Source organism: Dermochelys coriacea, chromosome 22 (genome assembly GCF_009764565.3).
Source record: "Dermochelys coriacea isolate rDerCor1 chromosome 22, rDerCor1.pri.v4, whole genome shotgun sequence".
Lineage (NCBI taxonomy): Eukaryota > Metazoa > Chordata > Testudines > Dermochelyidae > Dermochelys > Dermochelys coriacea.
Window position 1 is genome coordinate 3,296,268 of NC_050089.1, and position 15,881 is coordinate 3,312,148.

Below are 15,881 nucleotides of genomic sequence, written 5' to 3' on the forward strand. Positions count from 1 at the left end.
TTTAGCCCTTAAGCGTCACATTTTGAAGCTGTTCTCTGCAGCCACGTGGGGTAGATTTTATTTATTTATTAAATGAAAACTGCAATTTCCCCATCTTTGCCTGTCTCCAGCAGGGGGCTTTAAGCAGCGGAAAACCAAATATCGCGAGATTCATGATAAAATCATGGGATTGTCAAGACCGGGTCTGTAGCATCCCAAAGGAATTGGAGTGGGAGGGGAGGGGTGGCCCTTTCCCTGTCTATTTGGGGCTTAGAAAATCAAATCCTTGTGAAAGCAGCATGGAAATGCTGGCGGAAACCATCTGTCTGTAAAATTCCAAACCACCCTTCCTGCTGCTGGCTCTGTTCTGTATCTCGATGCACGTTGTCTTTGGCAATACTCTCGGCATGTTTCACGTGGTTTAATTTCCCTGAGACCTTTCCTCTTGGCTTTCTCCTCCTCCTGTTAAAACCCGCTGTCTAAGGCACTTTGCTGACCTATCCTGTCTCTATTTGCCTGACCTTTATACGCCTTTTTGTCTCCCCCTGCTCTTCTCCTTCCCAGCATTATCCTGGTCTGTTCCCTCCCTTTCTAGCTCCCCCATGCCCGATCCTCTTAGGATCAGGACAAAGTGTGTGTCCTGCTCACCCTCCCAATCAGGCTGGTGGTGAATTAACAGGTGTTGCACTCAAGTGAGTTGACCGCCCTGCTTTTACAGTACAATGTTGCCTAGGAGATAGAGCACTGGGCTGGGATTCAGGCGATCTAGGAGCGATTCCCAGCTCTGCCACTGGCTTGCTGGTTGACCTTGGGCATATCACTTTACCTCCCCATGCCTCAGTTTCCCCTTCTGTAAATGGGGATAACACTGCCTGCCTCCTTTATAAAGTGCGGAGGCCAGCCCGCTGAAGGGATTGCCCCCCCCTTCCATACTACCAGCCTGCTGGAGCGCTCAATTAGATCCCCCTCGTTATAAAAGAAGGGGTGGCTGGCAAGGTGTTCTCTGTGAGGGCTTGGGACTCCGGACTTTGCTCTTCCCTTTGGGCCCAAGTCTTGGGCCCAAGTTTGCTGACCTTCCAGGCTGCAAAGGACAGCTGATTGCCAGGAATCCGGGAGAGGGCTGAGGGTGTGCTCCCGTAGCCGTGAAGGGGAGAAAGGAGTAATTGTAGGCAGCTAGTGCCCAGGGTCTAACTCCAGGCCACAAGAGGGAAAGGGCCTCTTGCTGTGGGTGTCAGCTACTGCTTTATAACTTTTGGTGGGGGGTGGGCACGGACATGAACCCGCATGTGCACCGCTGCTGACCACGTGCATGTAGCCCTGGAGAATGCAGCTTGTGATCTTAAACGTTAGTAGGCTATTTACGTAGCCCTCCCCCATCAGGTGTCAGTAATCTTTGGACTTATGCTCGGTTCAGGCCACTGAAGGGGGAGAGAGACTGGTGGAGGTCAGGGATGTACGTGTAAACACCCAAGCGCCCCACGGCCTGGTGAGGAAGAGACGGGGCGTTCTCTGTCTGTGAAGGCCCTGTACTATGAGGGTCTGCCCAGAACTGGGTTCCTGCACTTCCCAGTCCCGCCCAACTGCTGGGCCTCTGGGTCCTCAGTGGGATTTAGAAAGAAATAGCTCCAGTTGTGAGTACTTGCAAGCAAAGGCTGGAAGAGGCCTATACTTGGTGGAGGTGTTGCACATGAAGTGATGTGTGAATGCTCACTGTATGTTTCCCACAGCTTCAAGTCCCAACTTCAGGCCTGTAGTTTATACCGAGCGTGCTGCCTTCGAGCCTCCGGATTGGTGCAGTATTTCTGCACCAGTTTGTCTACACGGCAGTCAGGGCATCTGACTACCTGACATGCCCGAGATAGCTTTACACTGGGTCCCCAAGCAGTGAAGCCGCGGTACAAACCTGCCTGGATCCCTGGATAACATTCACGGAGCTAGCGCTCTCTGCTGAGACTTCACTGCTCCAAGACCCGAGCTAGCTAGACTGAAGCTAGCCCAGGGATGTCCGCACGAGCTGCAGTCACATCCAGTAACTGCAGTAAAGCCAGGCCCTGTAACTACGTCAGGATAAACTGGACCATTGCATACACTGCATGGCAAACCTCTGAGCCAGTCACCAGCCTCAATCTCTCACAGCCTGGTGTCCACGCCCTACAAGCCACATCCCCATTGGTACTGATGGAGTCTCAGCAAAGGCTCCCTCTGGGAATGAATGGGCCATGGAGGCTGAACTCCTTCCGGTGCAGGGATTTCTCTTTAAAAGAAGACCGAGGTGCATTGGTAGGGAGCTGTGGTGGGAACTTCCCCTGCTGCCATGCCCATCCTGAAGCTAAGGAGAGTAGTTCAAGGCCAGGTCTGTCAATGGGACACCTTTCACCAGCACTAAATTCACCTTAAAAATAAAATATCAGGGGGCAGCTTTATTTATTTATTTATTTTGGTCATTGTTCTACTTACCTGGGCTCCCATTGCCTGAAGAACTTCTGTAAGGTGCTTTGAGGTAGAGAAGCATCTGCGCCTGCATTTGACAGCTGGGGAAACTGAGGCAGACACATGCATGGCCTGCTTTCCAGGGACATTGAGCACCCACGGGTCCCACAGGACGTTTATCAGGCCCAAGGTCACACAATGAGCCACTGGGATGGCCAGGAAAAGAACCCAGGTGTCCTGCTGTAATAGCCAGGCTATAGCATTCTGGTCGGCATGGCCTGCTTTCTCCCCAGTAGGGTGGAAGCACCTGGGGAAAGAGAGTAAATGTCCCTTGGCATCTGTTCTCTTTCTTCATGCATGCAGCCTCCCTGAGCTCTGTGGTGTGGTATCCAGATGCTGCGGGCACAGGATTGGTGGCACATACCCCTCCTGTGCACTTGTGCTCGCAGCCATTCCTGGAACCCAATCTTTTCGCCAGAGAGGCTGGTGACTCTTGATGTGTCCGCACTGTTCTCTGCAGAGCCCCAGCAACCCCTGAGAGCAGAGTGCAGTGTGAACGTAGGAGGAATGCTGGGGTGTGAATGACCGAGATCAGAGTGGCACAGATGAGATCACCTCAGTAGAGCAGCCGGTGTGGCGCTTTGAGGGGACTGGCAGGGAATCAGGGAAGGTGAACCATGGCTGTGAAAGTGAGTTGTGCTGAGATTTCCACCCCATGGCACCTGCTGCAGAAGTACTGCAGATATGGGGAGGTTCTGTCCACATGCTGGGGCTTTGGCTCCTGATCCGACTGCATCAGTCAGCCCTCTTCGGTGCAGCAAACAAGCTGGACAGACAGTAGGCAGGAAGGAAACTAGGATAAACCTACTGGAGTTGTTTCTCCTCTGTTTTTTTTTTTTTACCTCCCTTGCTGGGGCAGGGAGGAGTTGTGATGAAGGGGTTAGAGGAAGTGCCCTTACATGCTTTGTGCAGAACCTCCTAAGGAATCTGCTGGTTTATTTATTTTTGGAGGTTCCTCTTATAAACGAGCCATGAAACAGGAGTCTTGGCCATACATGGGATCTTTAAAGTCCAGGCCGGGGTAGCCTCCGTGCCCTGGCCTTCTTGTGGAACAAAAAATTCCAAGTTTGGCAATGTCAGAATGTCAATTTGAACTGAAATGTTTTTGGTTCGAATTGACACTTGGACATGGAATGTTTCATTTTATTTCAAAATGTTAACATGAGAAACTTAATTGAAACTGACATTTTTTTCTTATGGAAAATTTCAGTGAACTCATTTTCTGTTGATTATTTTTTATTCTGGTTGCTGGGCACCGATTAATGAGCCGCTGTGCTCCACCCCAGAGGAGGCTGCATTCCAGTGGTGGCAGACATCCCTCCTCTAAAGTGCCCCTGAAATCCTTTGGGAGAAAAAGTGCTCAAAATTGCAAACTCTTACGACTGGATTCCTCCTTACCCAGCTCACATTGCACTTTGTGGGAAACTGTCCTACGTGCTAATCATAGCAGCCTTCCCCCATAGTGAGAGAGGTGGTGTTAAGAGACCAGAAAGGTCTTATTTATTTTTGCACTGTGCCCTCTCCTCCAGCTCTGGCTGAGGAACCAGGAATGCTACGGCTTTGTCTCCCCAGATCCTTTTGGGGAAATCTCGCACCATTGCTGTAGCATCCATGCAGCTCCACTGAGGAGAACAATAGGGGAAAGCTGTAGAGTAGATGGACAACTAGTGACTGCTGGCATTCCAAACCTTGTGTGATTTAGACCTGACTGGAGCAGAGTTCAATGATACAGTGAGCATTAAAGTGTGGCTCTGCTAAAGATGGCATTGTGGCTTTGTAGTGGTTGTGTCTCCAGATGCAGCTGTGCTCAGTTTACAAGTGAAGAACTTTCCACTGTCAGTCCTGCGGCGCGCTCAGGGACTCTCATGCAACCCTCTGTTTTTAACTTCTTCCATTGACTTCAGTGATTCTGGTGCCACCCTCGGTGCCTTCAGTGGGTTTTCATGTGTGTGATGGGTCGGAACTCTTCTGATAATGTTCAAGGAGTGGATTCTGGCTCCCTCACGCTGAATCTAAGGTTATTCTACACTGGAGATGTTATTTCTAGCTTGGGTAGACATATCTGCACTAGTGGTAGGACAGGTGGGAGGTGGGTCAGGCTACCTGCTCTGAGTACAATGCCGTAGGTAGCATTTAAGATTTAAAAAAGTCTAATCAGTGTGGCCAGTAAGAACTACCCAACTTCTCTGGCTGCCATGTGCCATTCCGTGTTTGTACAAATATAAGATCCCTTAATATCTTTGCGAAGGGCGTGGCTAGATCCGAACACTGTACTCTTAGGTCTGTGCTTCCAAAATCTGTTTAGGATGCAGCTCTGCAGGGACCACCTTGGATTCAGCAATCTGCTGTCTGAGTATTTAGCACCAATAAACTGAATCGGTTTGCGGGTTAAAATAACTAATAAAATAATAAAATAAAAAAACTTCTCCTGTCTGCTTCCTTGAAAAGATCTGAAAGTGCTTCATAAGGAGCAGGAATTAAGCCGCTCAATAGTACGTGTGGAAGGCAAATATTATCTGTGTGGAGAAACTGAGGCATAGAGGGAGCCTGGACCTGTCTTTAGGGGTGTCTCAGTCTATTGGCCTGCTCTACCCCCGTATCTCACAAATCACTCCACTGCACTGTACAGCCCTGTCACCATTTCACATGCTGACCTCCCAAGTGGCCTGTGCTAGCCATCACAACAGAATTAATGCGGTGACATGCTGTGAAATTGATTCGTTGCGAAAGTTCTCACGCATGTAATCAGCAGGGGTTGTTACTCTGTCTCTTATTTCACATAAATGAGAATAAGCTATTAACAGCCTATGCAGAGGTTGGTTTGGGGGTGAGGAGGAGACTGGAGATTGAGACACATGTGCTTTGAAGCTTTGGTATGATCTAATTGGGTGGGGATGGGTATTACACCAGCGAGAATGGGAAAATAACATGAAGAGTCTAGGGCCTAGAATCTATTGTACGCTTTTATGTACACTTAGGCAGGAAACTATGTTATGGTCCTGCAACATTTGACATTTTGATACATTTCCTGTTTTGCATCAGGAGAGAGAGAGAGCAAGAGAGAGACAGATTCACCCCCAGAAAACCTGGTGGTTGGGCTACTCACCTACTACATAGGAGACCCAGGTTAGGTCCCTGCTGCAAATTGGGCAAAGAAGGGATCTGAACCTGGATATCCCACGTGAATGCCCAAACCACCAGGCTATTGGCTATTCTGAGGTGGTCTCTCCTGGTTTAGACCTTAATTCCATACTGGATTTGAGAAACCTCGCTGAAGAAAGTGTTGTCAAAACTGCAAAAAGTTCTGTTTTCAACAAATCAGTCCTTTTCTGACAAACTGTTTTGTTGAGGAATTCCCGAATTCCCAGTCAACTCAACAGCCCTCATCCTAATAGCATTTTAAATAATCTTTACTGTATTTATCTTCACAACATCCCTGTGAGGTAGGGCCGGGCTATTGTCCCTATTGTACAGATGGGGAACAGAGAGACTTGGTGACTTGTCTAAAGTCATACAGGGAGTCAGTGACAGAACAAGGAACTGAACCTGCATCTTCCAGTTTGTAGACTAGTGCCCTAACCCGTGGAACAGTGTCCTCCTCTGAATGCCACAATGGGAACAGCTAAGTGGCTGTTGGAAAGTGGAATTTCACTTATTATGTAGTGAGACAGGAGGGTCTTGTGGTTAAGGCACTGGACCGGGAGCCAGGGGATCTGGATTTAGTTCCCGGCTCTGCTACAGATTATTCATGTGACACCTGGCAGGCAGGAGGCCTAGCTGTTCCAAGTGCAAGTTGTCCTCCCAATAGTTTTCTGAATGAATTCAGCATAAAACACTGAATGTCTCCAGCATTGACTCCTGGCAAAAGAACAGCTTTGACCGTGCCTACGCTAGAGCTGACTGAAAACTGTCCATCAAAACTTTTATTGATGGAAAATTTGATTTTTGACTAAATGCATTTTTGTTGTGACAAACGTCTGCTTTCTAAAGGGAACTTTTGAGGGGGGGGGTCAAAAATGGAATGTCTGAAAGCCAAAAAAGTCTCAGTTTTCATCCCAAACCCCAAATATTTAGTTTCTGAAATACTGCAGTGGTGCTTCATGGGAGTTGTAGTTCAGATGCCTCATGCTTCCGTTCTCTTCTGTGGGCTGGGCTCCCCAGCTGGACTTCTTTTCCCAGGATGCACCTAGAGGGTAGGCTGTGGTGCATCATGGGAGATGTAATCCAAGCAGGCTGCCCAGACTCTAGAGGAGATTAGAATGTGACACTTGAACGGCAACTCCCATGAGGCCGGGGATGGCATTTCTTGAATATTGAATATTTTAGTTATTGCTTTTTTTCCTCCCTAAACCTCAAAATTTTCAATGGAGGAAAAGCCCATTTTCCAACCAGCTCTAATCTTTGTTCATTTGCTTAGTCTCTTCTCTCCAAATATTGTTCTCCTACTGATCCATCATGGCATTGGACTGTTCGCTCCTAGTAAGCACAGAAAACTTTTCATTAGGCATAGCAGCGCATCTTGAACGAATGTTGCTTGAAATGAAAAGCAGGACTTCTCAGGTGCCCTGAAAATTTCCTGGAACATGGTCATCATGTGGAAAACCAGGATGCTTTGCGTGTGTGTGTTTATTTCATTGTTGCCAGCTCTCACAATTTGAGAGTGAGTTTCACCCTAGTTGATGGCTTTTTTCTTTTTTTTTTTTCTCAGAATGCTCCTGCTTCTGGAGTCGTGTGATTGTGAGTTTGATTTTTAAAAGAAAAAGAAAACAATCTCTAACCCTTGTGGTTGCAGAGAAAAGCTTGAGAAATGTGACCCTCAAAGGCTCAAAAAGCAGCAGGCAAATGGAGACTCTCAAACGTATAAATACACTTTAAAATCTCATGATTTTTAAGCCAATGTTAAGGTTTGTGCGGGAGGACCCTTGATTCATGATTTATCAATGCGTAGGGCTGGCAGTACGGTCATGTGGGGCCTGACCTTAGCAGTATGGAGTGTCTGAGCTCTCTTGGCTCCCTCTGAATGCAGCGAGATTCCCTTCCCTGTGCCCTATCTACTTGGCCCGACAAACGGACCATGGGGCTTCCTGCCTGCGGCGCACTTGGGAGGGGCTAAGGTTACAGCAGCCTCTGTGCCAGCTGCTCCCTCCAGCTCCATGGCGCACAAGGTCAGAATGACCGATTTCAGAGTAGCAGCCGTGTTAGTCTGTATTCGCAAAAAGAACAGGAGGACTTGTGGCACCTTAGAGACTAACACATTTATTAGAGCGTAAGTTTTCGTGAGCTACAGCTCACTTCATCGGATGCATTCAGGCCAGAATGTTGCTGGCACCTGCCCAGCTCTTCGTGCTCTCCCGCTGGTGTTGGTCTCGTTCATAATGTCCATGGCACCAGGCCAAGGGGGAAATAGCATCTGAATCCCCTCTCCCCCTGCAGATGGTCCCTCCAGGGCAATGACTTATGGCACTAGGGAGCAGTGAGTGGGGGAAATGAGCTGTGCTGTGCCTGTTCTCTGGATGCCACGGGGGCATCAGTCCCTGTAGAAGAAAATACCCTCTGAGCCTGCTTCTTGTGTTCTGTTCATTCCGCTGTCCAGGCAGCAGCTGGTGGAAGTGCTACCTAGTGACTAGAGCAAGAGGGATTGGGAGCCACAGATCCTGCCACTGCTCTGCTGTGTGACCTTGGGCCAGTCGCTCTCTCTATGTAAAAAGAAAAGGAGTACTTGTGGCACCTTAGAGACTAACAAATTTATTTAAGCATAAGCTTTCGTGAGCTACAGCTCACTTCATCGGATGCATGAAAGCTTATGCTCAAATAAATTTGTTAGTCTCTAGTCTCCACAAGTACTCCTTTTCTTTTTACAAATACAGACTAACACGGGTGCTACTCTGAAATCTCTCTATGTAGAGATCGCTGGAAAGGCGGTGTTATATGGGAGGACAAAGAAGTATTGTTGGTGGGGGAGGAGAACTCAATAGATGGTCCCTCTGGTTCAGGAGGCACAAGGCAACAGAGACCCTAGCTTAGGTTCTCCTCTCCTGCATTGCTAGGCCAGGAAGCAGCCTCTTCCCCCCCCCCAAGCTCTCACCCCCCCCAGACACTCACTGGCTTCCCCCTTTGGGTCAGTCTCTGTTTCACTTCTCATTCCACCAGTTCTAGACTGCAAAGACCCCACATGATTCTAATCTGTGCAAGCTCCTCCCCTCCACCCCACCTCTTGAGAAGATTTATCATCTTCATTCAAGTTCATTGTGTGCAGCTGGCAAATTTCATCCATGGAGCAGAGCCCTTTAGCTCACATACTCCTTCCTTTGGAGCTGTGAACTGGCCTTGCTTGCAAGGAAGTCAAGGCATCCTGTGTTGTTTTATCTGTGCTAAGGTGAGGGGTGTGAAATGAGGCTTTTTGGCTGTGTTGAATGCACATAGTTGTGTGACTATGGGTTAGGTTGCAGGGTCCACTAGATCCTTAAGAAAAACTCAAAGCACAAGAGTGCCTCCTGCAGGATGAACCTGAGAAAACATGTTGGGCTTCGGGAGAAAGGTGCAGGCGGTAGGGGGGTGTGCAGCATCTTCTCACGTCACCTCCAGTTGCAGAGCAGCTTCGCACACTGGAGACCTGGCAAGGCTATGCGTTATCACAAATGCCCAACCTACTTCTCCAACCCTCCCATCTCTCTCCCTCACTCTCATCTTTTTATGCCACATCCCGACACGAGTGTTGTTGGTGCAAATGTCACTTGCAAGGCACCCAGAGTTTACAGGCTGTAAATCAGATTTCTGTATTCTGGAGAAACTCATCTACTGGGGTTACGGCCCTACTGCAGGCTGCTTCTCAGTTCCTCTAAGTGAATTTGTGCTGGCCACGGTGCGTGGGCTCAGAAGCCCTGGATGTAGAGTGGTGAGTGGAACTGGGAAGAGAGAAGGTCAGGTTTTGGGACAGCTTCCGCATGTAATGCTGGCCTCTTGGCATTCCTAATAAAGATCTCTCTCCTACAACTCTGCCTGCCAGCTTGCGTCATTCATGGCTAAAGAAGCACTGAAGATCCAAAGTCCTCTGTGTAGCCAGAGGAGTGGTACAGCCTAGGCAGTGGCAGGACAAGCTTCCCCCCCCGGCTGCAGTGCACCTGACCCACTTCTGCAGCTCCTAATGGAGCCCTCCAACCTGGGGGAGTTTACTCCTTATAACTTGGCCTCCCTGTTGAGCCTGCCAGCTAGGGCGTGGATACCCGGCCGCTAGGTGCCAGAGCTGCTTGATGTGCCTTACTCAGATATTTTTCAACATAATGCCGCCTCTTTCCGAAGAAAGGAAACCTTCTGTTTTTTCCCTGAAAAACGAAGTGGTTTTTTTATATATATATATATATATATATATAAACCTGAAAAGTGTTTGTGTTTTCTTCTCCCTTTTCTCCATTGTGCCACTGGAAAAGATGGGGAGAAAAGAGTGAGACTGGGGAGAGGGGAAGGAACCCCTAAAGCCAAAACCCAGAAATGTTCATGATTTGGTTTTTCAGCGGAAAATGAAAACTTTTGCAGAAATTTAAAAAGAAACAACTGCAAAAAAATATCGTATTTTTTCACAACTCTCCTACGGAGCCCTCCTAAGCTCATTTGACATAGACACCTCAAACAGAGCATCAGATGGTGGGAATCTTCGTTCACCACTAAAATATTATGGGTATAAACTCCCTAGAGCGTAGTCTCCAGCTACTGTTACCTGTTATCCAAATCAGAGGCTTTTAATCCCTAATGTGCAAGCTCCTTGTTATCTGTGAGCTCTGTGACTCAGACCCCCAGCTAGTATAAACTGGTATAGCTCAGATGAATTACGAAAGAGGGAAGTCGGTCCAATGGCTAAGGCACTAACTGATCATTCAGGAGACCTGGGTTCTGTCACATACTCTCTGTGTGACCTTGGGCAAGCCACTTAGAGTATGTCTATGCAGCAAAGAAAAACCCGCGTCTGGCTGATGCCAGCTGACTCGGGCTTGCAGGGCTTGTGCTGCCGGGCTGTTTAATTCCTGTGTAGACTTCGGGGCTTGGGCTGGAGCCTGAGCTCTGGGACCCTCCCCCCCTGCAGTGTCCTAGAGCCTGGGCGCCAGTCCGAGCCTAGCAGTCTACACAGCAATGAAACAGCCCCGCGAGCCTGAGTTGGCTAGCGGAGGCCAGCCCCACGGTTGTCTAGCTGCTGTGTAGACATACCCTTAGTCTCTCCATGCCTGAGTTCTCCAGCTGTAAAAAGGGGTTAATAGCCAGGACCTACCTTGCAGGGGTGTTGTGAGGCTAAATACAGTAAAGATTGAGGGGCCACAGTTCCTGGCCAATGGGAGCTGCTGAGATGGCGCTGGGGGCAGGGGCAGCGGGCAGAGCCCCCATGGCTGTCCCTCCACCTAGGAGCCAGAGGGAGATGCCAGCAGCTTCCCAGGAGTCGCATGGGGCCGGATAGGGAACCTGCCTGCACCGCCAACCGGACTTTTGACAGCCTGGTCAGCGGTGCTGACCGAAGCCGCCAGGGTCCCTTTTCAACTGGCAACCCTATGGTAATGGGGCTGTGTAAGTACCAAAGCTAGCCAGACTTCAGTGCAACTACTCCTATTTCCAGCAGCTGGGCGTTTGCCCTTACATTCTCTCATGGTCTGCGAGCAGAACCCCGCAATATACATTTTTTGCTGACTGAAGACCTGGAACGAAGTGCTTAGCTCTTCCAGGTCCTGATCTTGCACGCAGTGTGTGGTTCCCCTAGTCCTGGGGTTCCCTTGAAAGCCCGACAGGCCACAGAGAATGTATGTACCAGCCTGAAATACGTGCGCTGTCAGTGGTGTCGTGTCTCCTCCAGAGCGGGGATCCAGTCCAGGCCCTGTGGTTACCAGCTGCGTTTTGCATGTAATGCAGTAGACGACAAATTTCTCTATCCACAGCTCTCTGTCTGCTCCTTGTCAGAGCGGTGGTGGAGCTGGGTTCCTGGAGCCTGGTAGAACTCTCATCCCGCTTCCTTCAACCCACTTTATTTTGCTCTTCTCTATGTGAAATGTCACCAATTCTTAGTTTGTTTTGGGCCTTGGCCTACAAATCTCTCTCCCTTTTTCAGAGCCAAAATTAACAGCCTAAAGCCCAGGCAGGGACAATTAAGCTGCTCATAAAACAACGGTTAATTGTGGCTGTTGTAAGGAGATTATTTCCCTGAGCTATATTCAGTCGCATTTCCTGCTTTTGCTTCGTGTGCATCTGGGTTTCCCTGCCCAGGACTCCAGGCCCCTCTCTCCCTGCCTGGTGGTTACTGCTTGGGAAAGGACAGGGCCTCGATCCAGCCGATGGCTGAGGGAGGGCCAGATGCTGGCTGGGACTGTATTCTTCAGCAGTGAGACTTGAGGCTGCGCTGTTTCCTTCCCCTGCAGCGGGTGCTGTGAGGCATGAAGCACAACGCCAAAGGTCTGTGCAAGGAATCTCCCCTGGAGAGTTCTCTGTCCCTGGCCTGCCCTGAGCTGGGCACGGTGTGATTTTAGCATAGGGTGACTAGACAGCAAAGCGTGAAAAATCAGGACAGCGGGTGGGGGGGTAATAGGAGCCAATGTAAGAAAAAGACCCAAAAATCGGGACTGTCCCTATAAAATCAGGACATCTGGTCACTCTATTTTAGCCGTCGCTGTAAAATGGCTTCAGGCACCAGATTGTGAGGGTTGCTGCAGTTAGATGTTGCCAGTCACGCGCCCCCCCCCCTCGCCCCCACCTTCACTAGTTCTGTGTATCTTCCTTGGCTCTGTGCCAGGGCTGCCAATAATGGCTGATTTATCTGTGTGGGTTTTTTTTAATGCGTCTGGATGCCATGGGACTGCAGAGGGGACGTCCTGGGGATATCAGGGCCTGACCCAGAGGTCTAATTCTGGTACTTTCAGTGTCCTGAGCCCCCTTAATTTGTGTCTCAGGCCAGAGACCTGCTGTGGGAGAGAGTAGTAGTAGTATTACATGTATTGCAACATAGAATCATAGAAGATTAGGGTGGGAAGAGACCTCAGGAGGTATCTAGTCCAGCCTCCTGCTCAAAGCAGGACTAACCTCAACTAAATCATCCCAGCCAGAGCTTTGTCAACAGTGATTAGGAGCCTGAGTCCTGGAGTAAGCTGCCCTTGTGCCCGGCGCTGAACAAAGCCAGTCCTGGGCTGGGTTTTCTTGGAGTTGGTAGCCCATTGCCAATCCGTGGTGCCCCCCCCCCCTTTCCCCTGGCTGCTCTTTGGAGAAGTTTGTATGTCCCACACACCCAGGCCCTGCTCCCCTGTCTGTGGGGAGGAGGGAGGGAGTCAGCGGAGCAGAGGAGTTCCTGGGTGACTGCTCCTCTGGGCGCTTGCTACGTAAAACTGGTGGCTTCACATTATTCCCATTCTGTGGTTTTGTTGTAGGTTTTGTTTTTCCTCCCTCTCCATCCCCCCTGTCTGCTGTGCGGAGGGGCAGGGGAGAGGGAGGGTTATGGCATTACGGCACTAGTGGGTCCCTCGGCACATGCTCCTTGTCCCACGTTGTGGTTTTCCCTGCCTGCTGACTGTACAGGGACAATATGAGACTATGGCATAGGCTGCTGAGGGAAAGGCCTGTCTTTTGGGGCCTTGAAAACCTAGCTGGGCAAAGCCCTGGAAAATGCCCAGTCCACTGAAGAACTAAAGCACACTGCCTGTCCAAATAGGTCTTTGCCATCTCTCCAGGCTGTGTGATGGGTGTGTCTCACTTAACAGAGTTGAGTGGTGCTAATAGTCAGGCTGATGTTGCTCCAGTGTCTGTCCCCCTGAAGACTAATTCTCTTGGGACTGATGGTTCCTCTCAAATACTTTATGGCAAGATGCTGCCAAGGATCTGAACCCCAAATACCCCCACCTTTCCTTCCCCTAGAGTTCCCCTGCCTCCCATCATGCATTTTAATCCTGGATGGCTAGAGTTGGGGTTACATTACCCTACAGCCTCCTTGCTGGTCATAACTGTGCAGGTGACCAGCGGCTCAGTGCCAGTGCGATAGCCCATGTGTTTCTTGCCAGGGTATGGCAATGCAGGCTGGTGTTCTCGGAATACAGCTGTGACTGGAGACCCTCAAGGGATATGCTGCTGAATTCAAGCCTTAAGGTGGCATGATGCAGCAGTGGGAGAAGACGACTAGGGAGAGATGGAAGAGTGGGGTTCCTTTACCTGGCTCCCTGTGTTACTTTGAGGCACAGAAGTGAAAGGACTTAGGCCAGATTCCCCATTTTAAAAACAAAGATCATAGTGCTGCACTAGCTTGCAGCAGTGATTGTAGAGCTAAATCAGCTCGTGTTTGTGAGCTGCCTTGAATGCTGGGGGGGGAAGGAGCTTTGCAATGTTAAGTAGTGTTTCCTGAACCGCTTTGCTGTGAAAATTGGATTGGAAATACAGGGGACTGGGCTATTTGGTGAAATTTCTAGGAGTCCGGTGGCACCTTAAAGACTAACAGATTTATTTGGACATAAGCTGTGTGGGTAAAAAACCCACTTCTTCAGATGCAGATTTCTGCTTCCTACCCTAGCAGGAAATGCTGAGGCATCCAGGTGGGGTTATTTTAAGGCTGGAGATATCCATGGCACGTGTTGCCCGGGAATGCTCTTTTAGAGTGGCTTCTTTTCACCATACAGGGCATGTGGGTGCTACTCACTCATAGAAGAGGGCAGCTTGACGCTTTGTCTCACAGAGTATGAAATGGGGTGGGGTTCCTAGATAGAGTCTATAACCAGGACTTTCCCTGGGCAGCACTTGTACCTGCTGTGAGCTGATAAGTGTAGACTAATCCCATTACCCACTGCAGACAAAGGCTCCCCCCCCCCCCCCCCAAGCAGCAGCTGTATTGTTCGGTCTCCAAGTGCAGGCATGGTGTGTATAAGGGAAATTCAAACTTCATGGGCAAAATTCAGCCTGCTTGTAGCTCCATTGACTTAAGGGGCTCATTTATGTCAGATGTGTTTTTAACCTGATTCCTCCATGTAGAGCCCCCAGACATGTAAAGCTTGATCTAGCTGGTGATGGGGGAGGAGGAGAGGGAAACGGGAAGTATCTGTCATGTATAGCACCTTCATGAGTGGCTACAGACATGAATGACTCAAGCCCCCACAATTGTCCATGGGAGGCTTGTGTTATCCCCATTTTACAAACGAGCAAGGGAGTGAGGTACAGGGACTAAATGGCTTTGCCTAGTCTTGTTCTTCAGCTACTAAGGGCTTGTCTACTCTTCAAATGCTACATTGAAGAAGCTACCTATGTCAGTGGGAGAGGTTCTCCAGTCGGCATAGGTACTCCACCTCCCTGAGAGGCAGTGGCTAGGTCAAATTCTAGTGCTATCTATACTGGGGTGTGTGGGGGGTGGGTGAGGTTGGTTTAACTGCATCACTCAGAAGTGTGGGTTTTTCACACCCCTGAGTGATATAGTTATACTGACCTAATTTCGTAGTGTAGACCAGGCCTTAGTCTGTGCTTTCATTCCTAAACAGGGTGGAATACATTGATCCAACACCTTCTCTGAGGATGATGATGATGATGATGATTGATGATATCTAGCTCTTATCCATGGATCTCAGAGGGCTTTGCAAAGAAAGTAAACATCATTATCCCTGAAATACAGATGGGGAAACTGAGGCACACAGTGATAACGAGACTTGTGCAAGATCACCCAGAAAGCCCGTGGCGCAGTTGCGAATCTCCAGACTTAAAGCCCAGGGCTTTGGTCACTAGGCAGCACTGATGTTTGGGCTGAATTTTGAGAGAGAGATTTTGGCTGTCTCGCTTAGTTTTTGGATGTAATAAAAAATATGCTAAAAGAATGTTTAGGTTGCAAAGTCAATCTCTGAAAAGTCACATACCAGAATAAAAGTTGTCTGTGCGGCCTTAATTTGACCCCGTTGTGTGTATGCATTGTGATCGGTTTTAATTACATGATTGCACACTGTTTTTCTGCTCCACAGGTCCTTTGCCTCCTTCACTGAACAGGATGGACAGTGCTCACTGACTGGGTAGCTATTTATATTTCTTTTTATCCTCCTCATTCACTGTGTGGCCCTATGCATTATTTACTGTCTACCATCCAAACCCTGCCTTGAGTACAGAATTATTAATTTCCTCATGGACTTTTCCATGGTGCTCTCCTTAATGAATTGAAGCCAGTTCAATGTTTGTACGGAACTATCTTCAATAATACCCTTTGAGAGGGAAAGTGGTGTGTTATCTGCATTTTAAAGATGGGTGCTGAGACCCAGAGATTGAAGCCAAAATTGTCAATTGTTATCTAATCTTGGGTGTCCAGTGTGAGAAGCGAGTCCTTATCATTTTATAGCACATCAGAGCAGAGCTCCTGTCTACCACAGGTCTGAGTGCTCAGCACGTCTGCAGCTCAGACCACAGGCATCTCACATTGTGCCCCCAGCAGACGA

At 49.1% G+C, this 15,881-nt stretch overlaps 1 protein-coding gene across 10 annotated transcripts in view; it reads left to right on the plus strand.

Annotated features, from left to right (window-relative positions):
* The window catches only part of ST3GAL4 (ST3 beta-galactoside alpha-2,3-sialyltransferase 4), a 167,440-nt gene that overhangs the window by 38,159 nt on the left and 113,400 nt on the right, over positions 1 to 15,881 (plus strand). For 2 of the 10 annotated variants that reach the window (XM_043500787.1, XM_043500786.1), the window contains exon 2: positions 15,417 to 15,464. The exons of the other annotated variants lie outside the window; for them this stretch is intronic. The gene's annotated coding sequence lies outside the window, so the exon portion shown is untranslated. The remainder of the gene's footprint in view (positions 1 to 15,416; positions 15,465 to 15,881) is intronic. 10 annotated transcript variants of the gene reach the window in all.